Source organism: Coturnix japonica, chromosome 5 (genome assembly GCF_054131305.1).
Source record: "Coturnix japonica strain WE chromosome 5, WE-NBRP24, whole genome shotgun sequence".
In the NCBI taxonomy this organism is placed as follows: domain Eukaryota; kingdom Metazoa; phylum Chordata; class Aves; order Galliformes; family Phasianidae; genus Coturnix; species Coturnix japonica.
Genome location: NC_140667.1, coordinates 16494972 through 16509807, shown reverse-complemented (window position 1 = coordinate 16509807; position 14836 = coordinate 16494972). Strand labels below are relative to the sequence as shown.

Below are 14836 nucleotides of genomic sequence, written 5' to 3'. Positions count from 1 at the left end.
TCCGTGATCCAAATCAACAGGAAATCAGAGCTAACTATCAAGCAGTATCTTGTAAGAACTTCTAACTATTACTAAGTAAATTCCAAGTTTTCAATATACTCGTAAAAATTGAATTAGATAGGCCAAAAGGCAGTGAGAAAAACTCCAGACTTCCATATCTGCTCACAAATGGATCAATAGAGCACTCATGAGTCCAACCCTGTGTGATGGCAAAGATCTGAGCATTCTATGTTATTACTGTATTGTAGTTCATTTAATGCTGCAACTATAGTTCATTTAATGCTGTGCTGGCTTCTCTTGCATTTTCCTCATATAAAAGTTAAGTATCCACTACAAAAATGAATCATCTAAACTCCAGGTAAAAGCTATCACAGTATGAAAGTAGAGATCACGCTGTGAAAATGATATCAAATGTGATATAAAAAGAGCTATCCTATTGAAAGTGTTTGTGGTTTGTAGTTTACCTCCTGTTAGCATCTCTCTCTATATTGATTTCAAAACCCTGTTCAGAAAGGCAACTTCAGAATTTTTATAAAAGTACTGGAAGAGTACAGCCTGCTAGAATCTTTTTATAAGAGAAAAAACAATAGATATTAAACACATGTACACACAAACTATATTAGAAGAATGCCAAGGTCACAAAGTAAAGTACTCAGAGGTTTTGAGATGACATCATTAACATCCTCTGCATAATCTTAATTCAGACCCCACCCACTGTATGTTTGTTAAGACACAACGACTTCTTCTCCCAGGTGATCCTGACATTGTTCTTCTCAAACCAATGCTCTGGGTCTGGCCTGAGCAGAGAAGGAGATTGCCTGCCTATACAATCTTCACCTGCTCTTAGAAGGGACCTGGAAATACAAGATAAGCAAGTCAAGGGACTAAGCCAGGGGTTGAATGATCACAGGGTTAGCACTCTTGAGTTCTGCCTGTGCAGATTAGGGTCAGTATCGACCACTTCATCCTGAAAAAACTCAAGGCAAGTTACTTGCACTAGCCTTCCCACACAGTTTGTTATTTATTTGCAGCATCTTTACTTTCTGGGTCCTGAGAAAGAGCTCCAAATCACATGAGACTGCACTCATTAGCAGCAAACTGGAGTCTGTGGACAGACAGGTTTAGACGCATTGCACTGTGGAGAACTGCAAAAACACCAGGGCCCTGCAGCTCCATGTTTGAACCACCCAGCATTCCTATGTCTCAAATGTGAAAGCAGAAGAGCCTCATTGGCCATCTCAAAGTAAACACATTTCAAAAATAAGTGTTACTGTTTGTAAAACACACAGCAAGGAAAAACCCATGAGGAAATCAGCAATTCTGTGCTCAGCCTCAGTCTTGAGCAGCATACAGTACAGCAAGCCTGGGACTACCTGAGCCACAGTGAGAATAAAAACAACTTAAAGCTGTGCTCATTCAGCAAACACCTTCCACTTAGTGCACAGAACTATGCAGGGGGCTGTGGGAAAAAGCAGTGTGTGACCATGTAATTAGAGGCACTATCAAAATGTATACACACAAGGGGGCCCAATTAAGGGTTCGTGGATAGTATTTATATGTGTATATATGTGTGTTTAAAATTTTAACTTTTGAATTCTTGGCTTTGTTGCAGTGTTCATGTTTCTGTACCCTTTAATCTGTTATTCCATATGTTGTTTAAAAAAAAAAAAAAAAGTACAGAAGGGAAGAGGAAAAAAAAAGCCTGTAACGATGCATTATATGGAATGGCACTGATACCAAAATATAGGGCTGGTACTATGAGGTATTTACTCATATCTTTCCACCTTAAAAATCACTTTTTCTCTCCATCTGTTGAAAACACCTAAAGTCCTCAGCTACTTCAAAGATTTCTACTTCTAGTTCTTCAGACTTTAATACAAAAATGACTAATTTGGCATCTCGCCTTACTGAAGACAGACTCTGTAGCTTTAGCAGATTTGGCCCTGAAGTACCCTTCTAGAAGGCTTATTTTCCTAAAAATCAGATTCCCTAGCAAATATGGAGATAAACTGATCCATAGAAACCAGGAATTAAATGGAATACCATGAAGACAACAAGCAGTAGGAAGAACACAAAGAAGACTAAACTGAATCCAAGTAAGAAAAGCATCATCCTTGAAGGCAGAAGGAACTCAGAGATAAGGGGCTGATATGGTGATACTTCAGTTCAGCAGAGAAGTGGCAGGAATTTTCTTTCTTGCTCTGTGGTGCACATGCTTCATAGTCTGACACTAATGCAAAGTTCAACAGCAACATGTGCCTGTGTAAGATACGAGGGTAAAAGTAAAGAGCACATCAGCACAATCACCCCAAGTAACAGATGCTAAAGGAAAAGGTGTCTTATCTGGTTAGCCACCAAGAGAAGCCCTCAAGAAAGAGAGGTAAAGGAAACTTTTGTTTCTATTCTTAAAACACCTTTGATGATATCAGAGCTCCTGTTTTTATCTCCTCACAAAAAGAAGTTTGATGTATCAAAGGAGTAGCTGTAGTTGTTCTGGTCGCACTCTTCTATATCGGATTATGTGTGGTGCCTTGCTGAATTTATTACATAAATGGTTGAATGATTTTATATTACAAGGAATCATTTTATTCCAGCTGATTCCCAGTCCTACTTCCAGTAGTTGAGCTGTGTCATGCCCTCTGTGTATACCTACAAATGCGTGACCATGTCTTTCACTGTAATGAGAACCTCACAGCTGAAACTCTTCAGAAGTCTCAGAAAAGTAGCTGGGGTTCCTCCGTGGAGGTTAAGAAAGGAGCTGTCACACAAAAAGCATGACAGCTCAGAGATCAAGCTGTTGAAAATGTACACTATCTGACCGTATCTAGTTGCTCTACTAAAGCAACAGGATAGGTTATGTTTTTCCTTAGGTATTACGGCACAAGTAACAAACATGGCTTTAGATTTAACCATTTTATTCATCTGCCTTCCAGGCTGATGAAAGAAGCAGAGAGCCAACAGCAGTATATTACACAGGGTGAGGATGCACAGCCATCTCTCTACCACTTACAATGCAGAAAGGATCATCATCCAAGGCTAGCATGAAGGTGAAAGATCCAGCATGGCTGAAACTCACCCTGGGTAATAACAGTGTGAAACAATCTTGAAGGTTCCCCTAAATCCAGCTGTTGTGATAGCAGGCTGTTCCTTTAGCAGCAGAGTGGATCTTTCTTCACCTCACTTCCTACGCAGCCAGTGGACTGAAATCATCTACTCCATGCATGGAGCTCAGCTGTGCTTATTATATATTCTACCATCTCTTGCAATGTCCTCTGCACTAGGCTAAAGTTTTAGGGCTATCTCATAGAAGGAACCATTGCAGAAAATACTACCTACCAGGTGTCATTTCTGAGGGACAGCATGCTTCAGCAGATCTATGATCATCTGCTGTTTCCATATTACAATATGACATTTGACCTTGTTCCCTAAATGAAAAAGAGATGTGGAACTAAGAGCTATTCTCCTTAATGCCAGCAGCCACGTGGCCATTTCCAAAGTCACAGTTTGCATCTCTCTTACCAAAACCAGGGAGGTGTGTGGGTAAAGCATTCTTAAGGGGTAGCCTTAAGCATTGTGAGATCCTCTCTTGTCTAGAATAGGCAAGGAAAAGCCACAAGTTTCTTGTATTTACAAAGAAGTGGGTATTGTGAGAAAAGTGGTATTCTGGGAAGGCCTACTTTTATACATATTGAAGACATTTAGAAACATCTCATTCAGATACACTGAAAAGTAGTAAGAAGCAACAAGTCACACATGAGCCCAGTTTAAAGCACCAAGTCAGCAGTACAAACACATTGCCCAACTACAATACCAGAGACTGTGAACACTACCTCTCCTCAAGAATGAAATAAAGGAATGCTGCCATCTTACCCAGTCAGTAGGAACAACATATAAGAGCTAAACCTGGATGAAACTAAACTGGACTATTAGTAACTCAGTACTTTGTGTACAGTTCTAAACAGAACATTTAGGAATTGAGCTATTTATCACGGAATCTTTGATTAGTCACACAACAACACATCTGAACACTTCGTGAATTCCATGCACATTAGCCCATGGCAAGGTATTCAAGTCATGACTCCACTTAGTCAAACAACATCTGCAGCTCATGTGAATGGGCAGAAATGCAAATTGCATGCCCTCACCTCATTGTCATGTCAGGATATTTTAAAAAGAAGTAAGAAGGAGCAGAGAGGAGTTCATGAAACACTTAGCTGAACATATTCCCCAGTTTTAAGATGGGACGTAATCGCAGAACACAAAGGAGTATGTTTTCCTGTAATTATGCAGTGCTCCATTAATGCCAGATCATTTATAAAATACCTAACTGGAATTGCCAGATAGTTCATTGAAACCATTGTCTCTTCGAAGCTATTGTAGCACATTCTTCCACTGATTAATTGCACAGAGCAAGACTTTTGACTTTTAAGATCTTTCCCAAACATCTCCCTACAGTATTGCCTTCAGTTCCATGAGGTGCTCGCAATTTAGCTCATGAAAGGTGGTGAAGTTAAAAGCTTCTTTCATCAAGACATTTCTGTTAAAAATTAAGTCATGAGCTTCCCAAACACTTAAAAAATATTTTTTTAAAGATATTTCTCAATAGATCTTTGTAATCTTTTCAAATACTAGAAGGTCACTTATGTTTTCAAGGCCGTTTAGCAAGGTCAGGTTGTAATGAGCTGCAACTACTTTATTTGTGATTTGTGGCTCTGAGGGATTAATTGTCCCCACTCTGTCTCATCCACAATCTAAGGCCGAATTGTCAAAATGATCCATGGCTTTCGTCCCCAGGCCCATGGTTTCATTATTAAGGTGCGTTCTAATCGATAGTAGCATTTTTAACATTTTGCCCCTTACGTTTTATCAATCCTTATTATCTAATGACCAATACTGAACTGGCACAAGGTTTTTCAGAAACACACTGACAGATTACAACAGGCAGTCACATGCATTTGTAATTAGACTTCATTACCATTACAAGCGCTGAATGGGAGCAGAATAGAAAGGCAGAAGGAATGTACCCAGTTCACAGAGCTCATCCCATTTCTTAGAGCCCCCGCAGGAGACCGACTCTTAAAGAAAAAAAGAATGAAAGAAAATGCATCAAAAAGCGTAAATTTAGGATCTTTTTCGGGTTAATATGTTCCATTTACTCCATCCCAGCTGCCCAAGCGACGTTAGAAGCTTTGGAAATTGCTGACTATCTAGAAGTTACAAAGTTTTGGTCTGACAAAGAAAACAGTCACTGCAAAACAAAGCCAGCCCATTAATTCAAATACAGAAACATTGAATGTACTTAGATTCCCTTTCACAGTTAAACCTGGTCTCGTGTTGATGCGACAAATATGAACACTAATTTTCTTTCCGTCCTGGAAACTGGAGCTATGACAGACAATGCTATTGCCCCATATCTAAATTCACTACTAGCTCTTACAGAAAGCTGAGGGGACAGATTCTCCAGTGCTGCATACTGGCTTAGTTCCACTGAGGTCAAAGGAAAAACACTAATTTACATGTGCTGAACATTAGGCCCAATAGTGGTCATTAACAGAATATTGCCCATGAGTAACATTTTCCAGGCTACAGAAAAGCTGAAATATTTTCAACTCCATAACATTCATTTTCTCGTCTTTTCTAGGGAAAGGGAATCCCAGACTGTCTTCATGAAATGTCACCTCTGGCCTTCTGGCTTTCTTACTCAGGGAATCTTGACACCTTTCCAAAGTGACCTTGTCAAAGCAAGCAGCTTCCATCTCCAGGCAGCATGTGAAACTGCAGGCTACGTACAAACACGCATCAATTTCACTAGGAATAAAATGTGACACAGCATCCCAATGTCACACATGGTGCATGCAGTGATTTAGAACTACAGCTAAATATGCTACCATCCATGTATATACATCATCTAAAGAAAAACAATGCAAAAATCACAAGAATATTAAGCCCAAACTGAATTTTTGGCCACAAATCTGAACAACATCCTTATTCGTCCATTCTGACATTATGAAATCCTTGTTGGTTTCAGTTAGCTCAAGATTCAGTTCAGTCATTGAATTTTTTGTAAGAGTTTCATCTGCATGCTTGCATTCTGATTTATTTTTTAAATTCTATTTCCCCTTTCTGAAGTAATTCTAGAGATGATTGGGGAAAAAAAAGAAACTTAAGTTTAAAGTTCACACACACACACACACACACACAAGATCTCAGCAGAAACTTAGCACTGACCTCTAAAACTACCTAAAATTACCAAGCGTTAAGACTCTCTGCACCCTACCACACAATTACTAGCCAAAGATTATATTGCCAGGGCTACCATAATGACACTGACAAGTTCCACCATTCTCGCTGAGCCTACGGATGAGAGAATTATCAACACAATTCATTGCATTCAAATTTTCTTCCATATGTTGGGTTGGTTGGTTGTTTTTCCTACAAAGTTCACTAGAAAACATGTTTTAGATGCATGTAAATGAAAGACAAATCTGGTATGATGGAGAGAAAGAAAGAAGTAAAAAACAAGGTAGCTGAGTTTGAAACAAAGCAAAACACGTTTGGTAAGTCAAGAACACTAGAAACTCACTGTGTATGTCTTTTAGGAGGCACAAAAAATCTAATACTATATGGAGAACATCATTCCTTTGCATCTGGCAACGTGAGTTTTGAAGAGCATTCCACGTATTAAAGACACCTAGGTGCACCAAAACTATCATTCCTTTGAAAGAGATGATTTGCAAAGCATGGTATGAGATATTTGCATGGCTACTAACTGCCATCAGATGTCTTATCTGCCACTGTAGTCCAACCCTGGCCTCCTGGGCCTTCCTGGCACCAGCAAGCAAAGCCACCCACTGGAGCAGGCCTGGAAGCTCCCACACCCACCTGGCACCCCACTGCCAGCACCTCACTTTGCTCCCAAACTAGAGCATTCATGTAAGTTCTGTGTTACCACACCACACTACCAAAATATATTTCTGTTGACTTCCCCCAGTCCAGCCACTAGTAAGACTTACCAAGACTGCCTTCGTTTAAATACTGCTTTCACTAGGATGAGTAGATGCCTGCCCTTCCATCTCACTTGATCTTGCTTCTCTTTTTTGTTGTGTTTGCTCAAATCACTGCCTGTTTCTAATTGCACTCTAATTTGAATTCAACAAGAACAAGGTAATTAGGCCAATAACACACCACATCCAGTTTTTCCAGGGTAACCTCGTCAAGTCTGACCATTCAGTTTCTGCACACAGCACATTCTTACTTGTAAATACACTATTCTTTACTACAAATGTTAGAGATAAATCCACTTAAACAGTGGAAGAATTTCAAAATTAATCCATAGGAAAATAATGACAGAAGCAAGGAATAGCCTTCAGAGATTCTTTTCAAAGACTTAACACAGAACTAACTTAAAAGTAAACACACACAAAGCAGCTCACACTGCACAGAGCTGGTTCTGATAAGCTCTTGAGCTGATGCACGTCGGCATCCAGGACCTCCTCTGCTTGATGTGGTTGCAACACACGACCAATTAGCAACATGTACACTACTATGAACCCCCTCAAAATTGTCTCATTTCAGAATTGTTCAGTGAAGGATAGAGAGTGTTATACAACACACCTGCTTAAATCTGAATCATACGAAGGTTTACTGACGTTGTCTGTTCAGAAATCCTATTGTTTCTGCTAGTAGGTACACAATCCCAGTACAATAATGAAGCCTGGCTTCTCCATGCATCTTCCTCATTTTCCTGGTAAATTACAAACAGCTAAATTCATGGCAACATTTTCTGTAAAAGAGCATTTGGGGGTGGTAGGTAATATTGAACAGTGTTAAATAAGAAGGGACTTAACTTGGGAACTCATGAGCAAGTCTGTACACATCTTCATTTTCCAATGTCTGTAGCTTAAGCTTTCACCATTACATCTGGTTGGTTGGATTTTTGTTTTGCAGGTTGAGGTTTTTGTTTGTTTTCTGTGGGTTTATTTGCTTTTTAAAAATAAAATGCTTTCAAATACTCAAGAAGCTGGGACAGTCTCTGTCCTCTTTTAAAAATGTCTCAAAACACAAAAACAAGTTTAATAGATGGAAGAGGGTGACAAGCATGTTGAACCACTGAGCCATTTTGGCCCATCTGAGACTGTCAGAACACGCAGAACAAAACATCAGCTTTGTCCGTAACAAAGCATCAGCTCAGGTATAAATTCATTGAACCAGTATGACCTCAAGCACAAAGTTCTAATTATGATATGCATGGCAGGTTCTCTGAGAAATAGAAAATACACAAAAAGTCATGGATACTACTGGGACTTTTTCCTTCCTCCTTGGAAAAAAAAAAAGTCCTCGTGTCTGTTATGTTCAAATTGTTTTGCACATCATGAAGTTGAGCATGAAAATAATCCAGTGACCTAAAAGGCTGAAAATATTGTATCACAGCATAGCTGAATGACCAGGCTGTTTCCTTTTTAAGCTAAAGTATTTCTGATAATTCTTGCTTGCCTAATTTGCAAACTACACAGAATCAAGACTTCAAATCTTTTTGTAACATTACACCCTCCCTGGAATGAGCCCATTAATAACAAGTGTTAAATAAAACAACAAAAGCACGTGGCAAGGATTTCAATTGTGAATGTAGCTAGATGCTCAGCTTTAGAGACTATCTCCAAGGGTAGCATTCTTTACCACTCTTTAAAAACTCCCTCTTCCCACATCCCAGCATGCTTACCAGGCTAACAGGGAGGTAAGTCCATACTTTGCAATACAGAAAACGGGGAAAGGAAATTTGGACAACAAATAGCAGACAGTCATATGCTTTTGAAAAGGATAGATAGCCACCTGAACACTGCACAGAATAAAATGAAGTGCCAATTTTAAGATTCCACAAAAGAAAATTGGTAGCAACAATTGTCTACATTCAACTGCAAGAAAATCAAGCACCACTGAATCTAAACAAGAAATAAAAGCTTCAAATCAGCATTGGAATCATTTCTGTTTCAGGATCCCCAGAATTTCTCAGACAGACCTTCTCAATTCACTCTTGAAAAAGCCCCACCAGAATGCCTCCCAAGAGAGGTGTCACTCAAGAGCAGTACAGCTGGCAGAGCCTGTCCTTATTAACACGATGAGAATCATCTAACCTAGCTTTAGACATCCAATGGGTAGACGTTTAATTGTGAGTTTGTCACTGTAGGCTTTTCTACAGTCAATGGAGATAAACAGGCATCTCCAGGGGACAATTCATCTGACTTGCCTATTTTAGGCTGAGATGAATCACTCTCTGAAAGTGCCCATTTTTCTTCAATTGACTGTAAAGTGAATCTACAGTAACTTCCCCAGATTTATACATCTACATCTCATGTTTTGTTGAAGACACCTGAACTATACCCACTGTTATGGAGCTCAAATCAGCATCTTCAGCAAATAAGCAGTGTGAAGTAACTGTTCAGCAGAAGCGAATTTTTCCACACCAAACCACATTTCTGTTCATTTTCCAAACCTTGTCACATATAAGAATGCCGCCTTTGAGTTAGTTGCAGTTCCAAACCAATAAGTCTCCACAATACAAAAAATTAAAGACAAAATTGAGTTTAACTCTATCTGTTGCAGTAATAATGCCTTGGTTTGTTTTGCACTTTTCAGAGCTGACTTCTACAGGGTAACTCTTCTAACTCCACCACTGAAGCACTTTCAGTACACACACATATTATTATAGAACGCAATGAGCATCTTTCATCTGTAATTTTTCTTCCCCTACAGCCACAACAAGCTTTTTCTTCCCAGACACATCCACTGACACAGACTTTCAATTTTTAGTTTTAAACCTTTGTCACTCCATAGCAACATACAAGCTGGATGGATGTTCTACCAAAAGGGAGCAACACTTCCATGTATCTCCCTTTCATAAGCAAGATCTTCCAGATACATATTTATCCCCATGGGATAAGCTGATATTGCACATTCAGAAGGTACTTTTCAATTATTATTTTTAGACAGATGATCCATCAGAGAAATAACAAACATTAGCACTATATTCACAGATATACTCTAAACCTTAAGGCTAAAATGAGTGCTCAGATAGAATCCAATCCATGACTTACCGGACACCATCTTCACCGATGTACAACATACCCCATCTCTTTCTCTCACCAAGGCTGAACCAGCAACAGCATTTCTGTAACACAAAAATACAAGATACTCCAGTTAAAGTAAACAATTTGGCAACATATTTAGTATGCTTTGGATGCAGGGTTGGTTTTTTTGGGGGGTTTGGTTTTTTTTTTGGCTTTTAAGAAGTCACAGCTTCCAAAATGTCTTAGATTAGTAGCTAAAATCATAAATGAGGAAAGCATAATGGAAAAAACAAAAGGGAAACTAAGATAAAAAACTCTCTTCACTACTAAGATCTCCTTTATCAACTTGTTCATTTTTAATATATCACAACTATTATCACTAGAAAGAATGTTTGGGCATGTGACCAGTTAAACAATCAAAGAATCAATCAGTTTCGTTCTGCTCTATCAATTTATTTCAGTCTACAATTTCACTCTATACTGCATTGCTACAGAGCGACCTATTTGCTCAAAACGTGCCTCCAGCAGTCAGTCAAGTTATTGGGTATCTGCTTACTGATCTTCTTGATGTTGCCTTTTGGCAGATTCTCCTCTCTCACTCATATGAAGGGAGAAAATTAACCCTGGCTCATGTAAAGCTGTGTGTAAAGTCAGCTCTGAAACCAGAGCTGTCACCTACCACCATCCTATTCATTTACTGAATTTTAGCACATTTTAAATGTTGTCGTTTAGATGCTTAAATGTACTTTTGCAGAAGTACTCTGCAAACCTTTTGCCATCATTTATAATGTAATAGTACCAGAAAGGAACAAATTTAACCAGAATTTTAGCTTAAACCCATGGTTGAACTCAAATGGGAGCAACATGATGCTTTTTTTTCCTATAAACAAGTGTTGCAAATACTCTCTATACAGATCTAAAGTGTAAATCACTAACAATTTATTTCCCAAGCAAGCATTTTATTTAGGTGGTTGTGCAATAACCATGGGGAATCACTACTCTTACTAATTGAATTTAAGAGACCAGATAGAACAAAAATAATCTGGCCATTTAACCAAATACTGAAGACATCAACTGCTATGTAAAAAGAGAGATTATGTGCTGCCTCACAGACCCCTGCCAAAGCTGCCAGCAGCCCCACTGAGGACCAAGTCTAGCAGCGAGGGGGTATCCACACTAATATTGAGTGGGATGCTCTGGTCGCTCTCAGAGGTGGTAGGACTTCAAGGGTAGATGTCGCACTGAGAAACATGATTTGGAGGCATGGTGGTGATGGGCTGAGGTTGGACTTGGTGACCTTAGTGGTCTTTTTCAACCTTAATGATTCCATGTTTCTAAAAGGAGAAGGAAGGGTACCACCTGTTCAGCAGATCTCATGTCAGAATTTCTAAGTTCTTCAATGGAACATACTGCTTCATGCAGACACTCAGATGAGCAAGCACCACAAAAAGGTCTGAAAATCTGAAGGCTTTAAAGTGGTTTGAGCTCTCAGAGCTCTTCAAGAAGTACTTCGACACAAATTCTGATTCCTCATCGTATCTTGAACAGCCACCCTCACTTGGGGAGCCTAGACTCGAAGGGACAAGAAAAAAGCGGCAGAAGCAGACAGCTTCCACCCTACAGAGTAAGTGCCAGGAGCCATCACAAGCTGCCAGATGACAATTACAGGGCTACAACTACACTGCCTGTAATAAAAAACAGCAGAAAGGAAGTGTATGTTGATTCAGGTTGCCTAATTAAAGCCAGCAACCGGACTTGACAAAATCACCCTTTTTTCTGAAGGCCTCTTGCAGGGCATTCTCATTCTCATGCATTCTCAAAACCCCCAGCTCCTTATTTATTTATTTACTGGAAGAGGAGTTATATTCGTTATGCATTGATGCAATATAAAGTTATTTCCTTCAGGAAATCAGCACCTATTTAGTTCATAGCATTATTTCTGAAGGCTAATTTCAACTTGATTCCTCCCCACAATCTCTATACTCAAGTAGACAATGGTCTACAAATTCCAGTTTTAAAAAGTAAAGTATTATTTCTTTGCAAGACGCAGCAAAAGAAAAAGAATTCTAAAGGACAAGAGCAACATGTTAGAAATGTTTTTCTAATACAGTAAAAATAATAATTCTGCTCTTATGTGGAAACCTTACAGTCACATTTCAAAGCAGAACAAGATTTTACTACCAAAATGAAGTCTTGACAGCACAGATTTATAAGGAGTATGGTGACACTAATTAGAAAGCCTTACGAGTGTCCGTAGAGTAATACCTTAAAGAAGTTGAATAGAAACATTTTCCTCCACACTACTGGCAGAAGACTGTCAAGTTTAAGAGCAGGTACTTTGTCATTGATTTGTCCCTGTAAAGCTCTTAGGCTTTGGCTACTAAGGAGAGAAACAAAGAGGAAGTATCTACCCAGGTAAATCACGTGCCCTGTAAATTATAGCACTTGGAGACTTGGCTCTCATAGTAAAAATAAAATGCCTGGATATAAAACTAATAGCAAATCAAAGAAAATACTTTCTCTGATGGGTGTTGGGAGGTACTGGCACAAATGGCCTAATGATCCCTGTTAAATTTTCAGAAGAAAGGTCAAAAGCTAGCCTATCCCCTAGACCTCACCCTCTCTATCATTCCAATTGTGTTCATGTTGGAAACATTTGAACTGAAGAGATGAAGCAGAATTTGGCTCCACTGAGCTCAATAACAAAATTTCCACTGAACTTGCCGGAGACAGGATTTCATTTGCAGGGAGTTTGATTTAAGAGAATATTTTAGTCTGTTTCCTCTTGTCAAGTCTGAGATCAAACACGGTGTCTTCAGGATACTTGAACTAACTCACAGATTAACTAGTTGTAGTTCATTTTATAATGGAAGACACTCTACTAATGTGCCACCTGAAACACACATCTACCAGTCCATCAGACAAGCCACCAAGAACATAAATCATTAAGCATAAAGTATTTTGCTCTGCTTTTAAGTGTTGTGAAAATGAGAAAAAAAAAATCCTCTTATCTGAACACCTTTGTTTCATGTTTACCAAGTGATACTTGGAACAGACTGCAAACAAGAAAAACCTCTGTATTCTGCAGCCTTTGAATGGAAGAGGACCAGCAACAGCTTGGAGATTTTTCCTATAGATCTTTAATTCCACATGTAGGTAGAAAATAAATACTTCCCACTTCAGTAACAAGCAAACCTAGCAAGTTCAGGAGCCGGCCAAACAGCACCAGTGACCACCAACAGATGAAAGAAATTGACATAGTCCTTTTTCAAAGCCAGCCTGCTAACCAGCTTCAATGACTTTTCAGGCAGCCTACCTGGTTTTGTTTGCAGCTTTAATACACTGGTGGCTACTTATGCAAAAAAGGGGAAAACTAATTAAATTTGTTTATGTATGTTATCGTGTGGAGCACTCATTTCCAGACATCAAGCTATGAATCATTAAATAACTGCTAAATTGGTCTCCAGGGATAGATGATGCCTCAGCGTTGGGCAGGCCCCCATCCCAGCAAAGCCAGGTGTGCTCTGCAGCGAGCAGGCATTAAAACTGCTTTAAAGGCCACGAGTTGGGTATGCAGCCAGGTCTCACACTGTGCTGTGAGTGGTAGGAAATCATGAGAACAGTGACAGCCCTCCTGTCAGAGTTACTCCTCCGCTTGATTAATGAGGGCATTTGAAAGACAATTAGCCAGAGCAGGTTTGGCTGCAACTAGCTTATCAATCAGGCACCCTCCATTCAAAACACTATTGCTTTCTTTTGTTTTTCCCTTGCAAAAGAATTGTATCTGTGGTACACAAACAACCGGGGACCTTTAGATGGTACTTGAAAAGAGGAGAGCAGAATGTAGCAAACCACAGCTGAAACAGTATAAAGAGAAAAAAAGAAAAAGCCACAAGCTACTGATGACTGCAACTCTCACCATATCAAACACCTCCAAGTTTAAGCTAAGTTTTCAACAACAGCAAAGAAACCCGATTATAAACGGTCACATTTGTAATGAAAAAATAAAATATTCTTTCATTAGAAAGCCCACTGCGAGCACTACTCCAGCTTCAACATGTTTCAAACTTGAACTGTTTCAATTTTAAAAATGAATCAGTTGCAATAAATCATCAGTTTGATTTATCCATTAGTAATGCACCCATATCGCTTTTCAAGTACCAGCACTTGGGGAATTTAACATAACGGTGACTTTTCTTAGACAGCCCCTCTCCCAGGAGGGCATTTCATCGCTCTGCTTTAGTTGAGAGCTTTGCCTTAGCTGGGGTAGATCCTGGCCCAATATAAGCGATCAACAAGACAGAATGGACTGCTTAAACAATTTAAATGTATTAATGCTTTTCCTCAAGATTTGCATTTCCATAGGAAAAACTTTCATCAAACTAAGAAAATGGTGATTTTGTTTTTTTCACCTGTCATCAAGTAGAACTGAATTACTGGCTAATGTAGTTCAATTGTTTGGGTACTAGCACTGTATAACTCCAAGCCTCAAAGAGTAAGATCGAGTCTGAAGCGTGATGTACCACTTTTCCTTTCTGTTTACAGTTAATTTTCCTGGTAATACCATATCAGAAGCATTTTTAATGCACGACTGGTACAGCACTAAGTGGCTATATCTGCAATGCTAGCAGGCTCCTTTTTTAAAAAAAAATACACTGCTATAATCTACTTCAGAAGCTAGTTCACAAAATAGCTACATGGAGTGTGTTGGAATACTGAGCTAATAAAGAGGCAAATTAATCTCTGATTAGATTAGTTAGTACAAAGACAGG

The 14836-nt window shown here is 39.1% G+C and overlaps 1 protein-coding gene across 1 annotated transcript in view; it reads right to left on the bottom strand.

Annotated features, from left to right (window-relative positions):
• Positions 1 to 10160, bottom strand: part of LMO1 (LIM domain only 1) — a 218901-nt gene extending 208741 nt beyond the window's left edge. Inside the window, exon 1 of the mRNA XM_085550149.1 lies at positions 10092 to 10160. The gene's annotated coding sequence lies outside the window, so the exon portion shown is untranslated. The remainder of the gene's footprint in view (positions 1 to 10091) is intronic.
• Positions 10161 to 14836: the final 4676 nt, after the last annotated feature.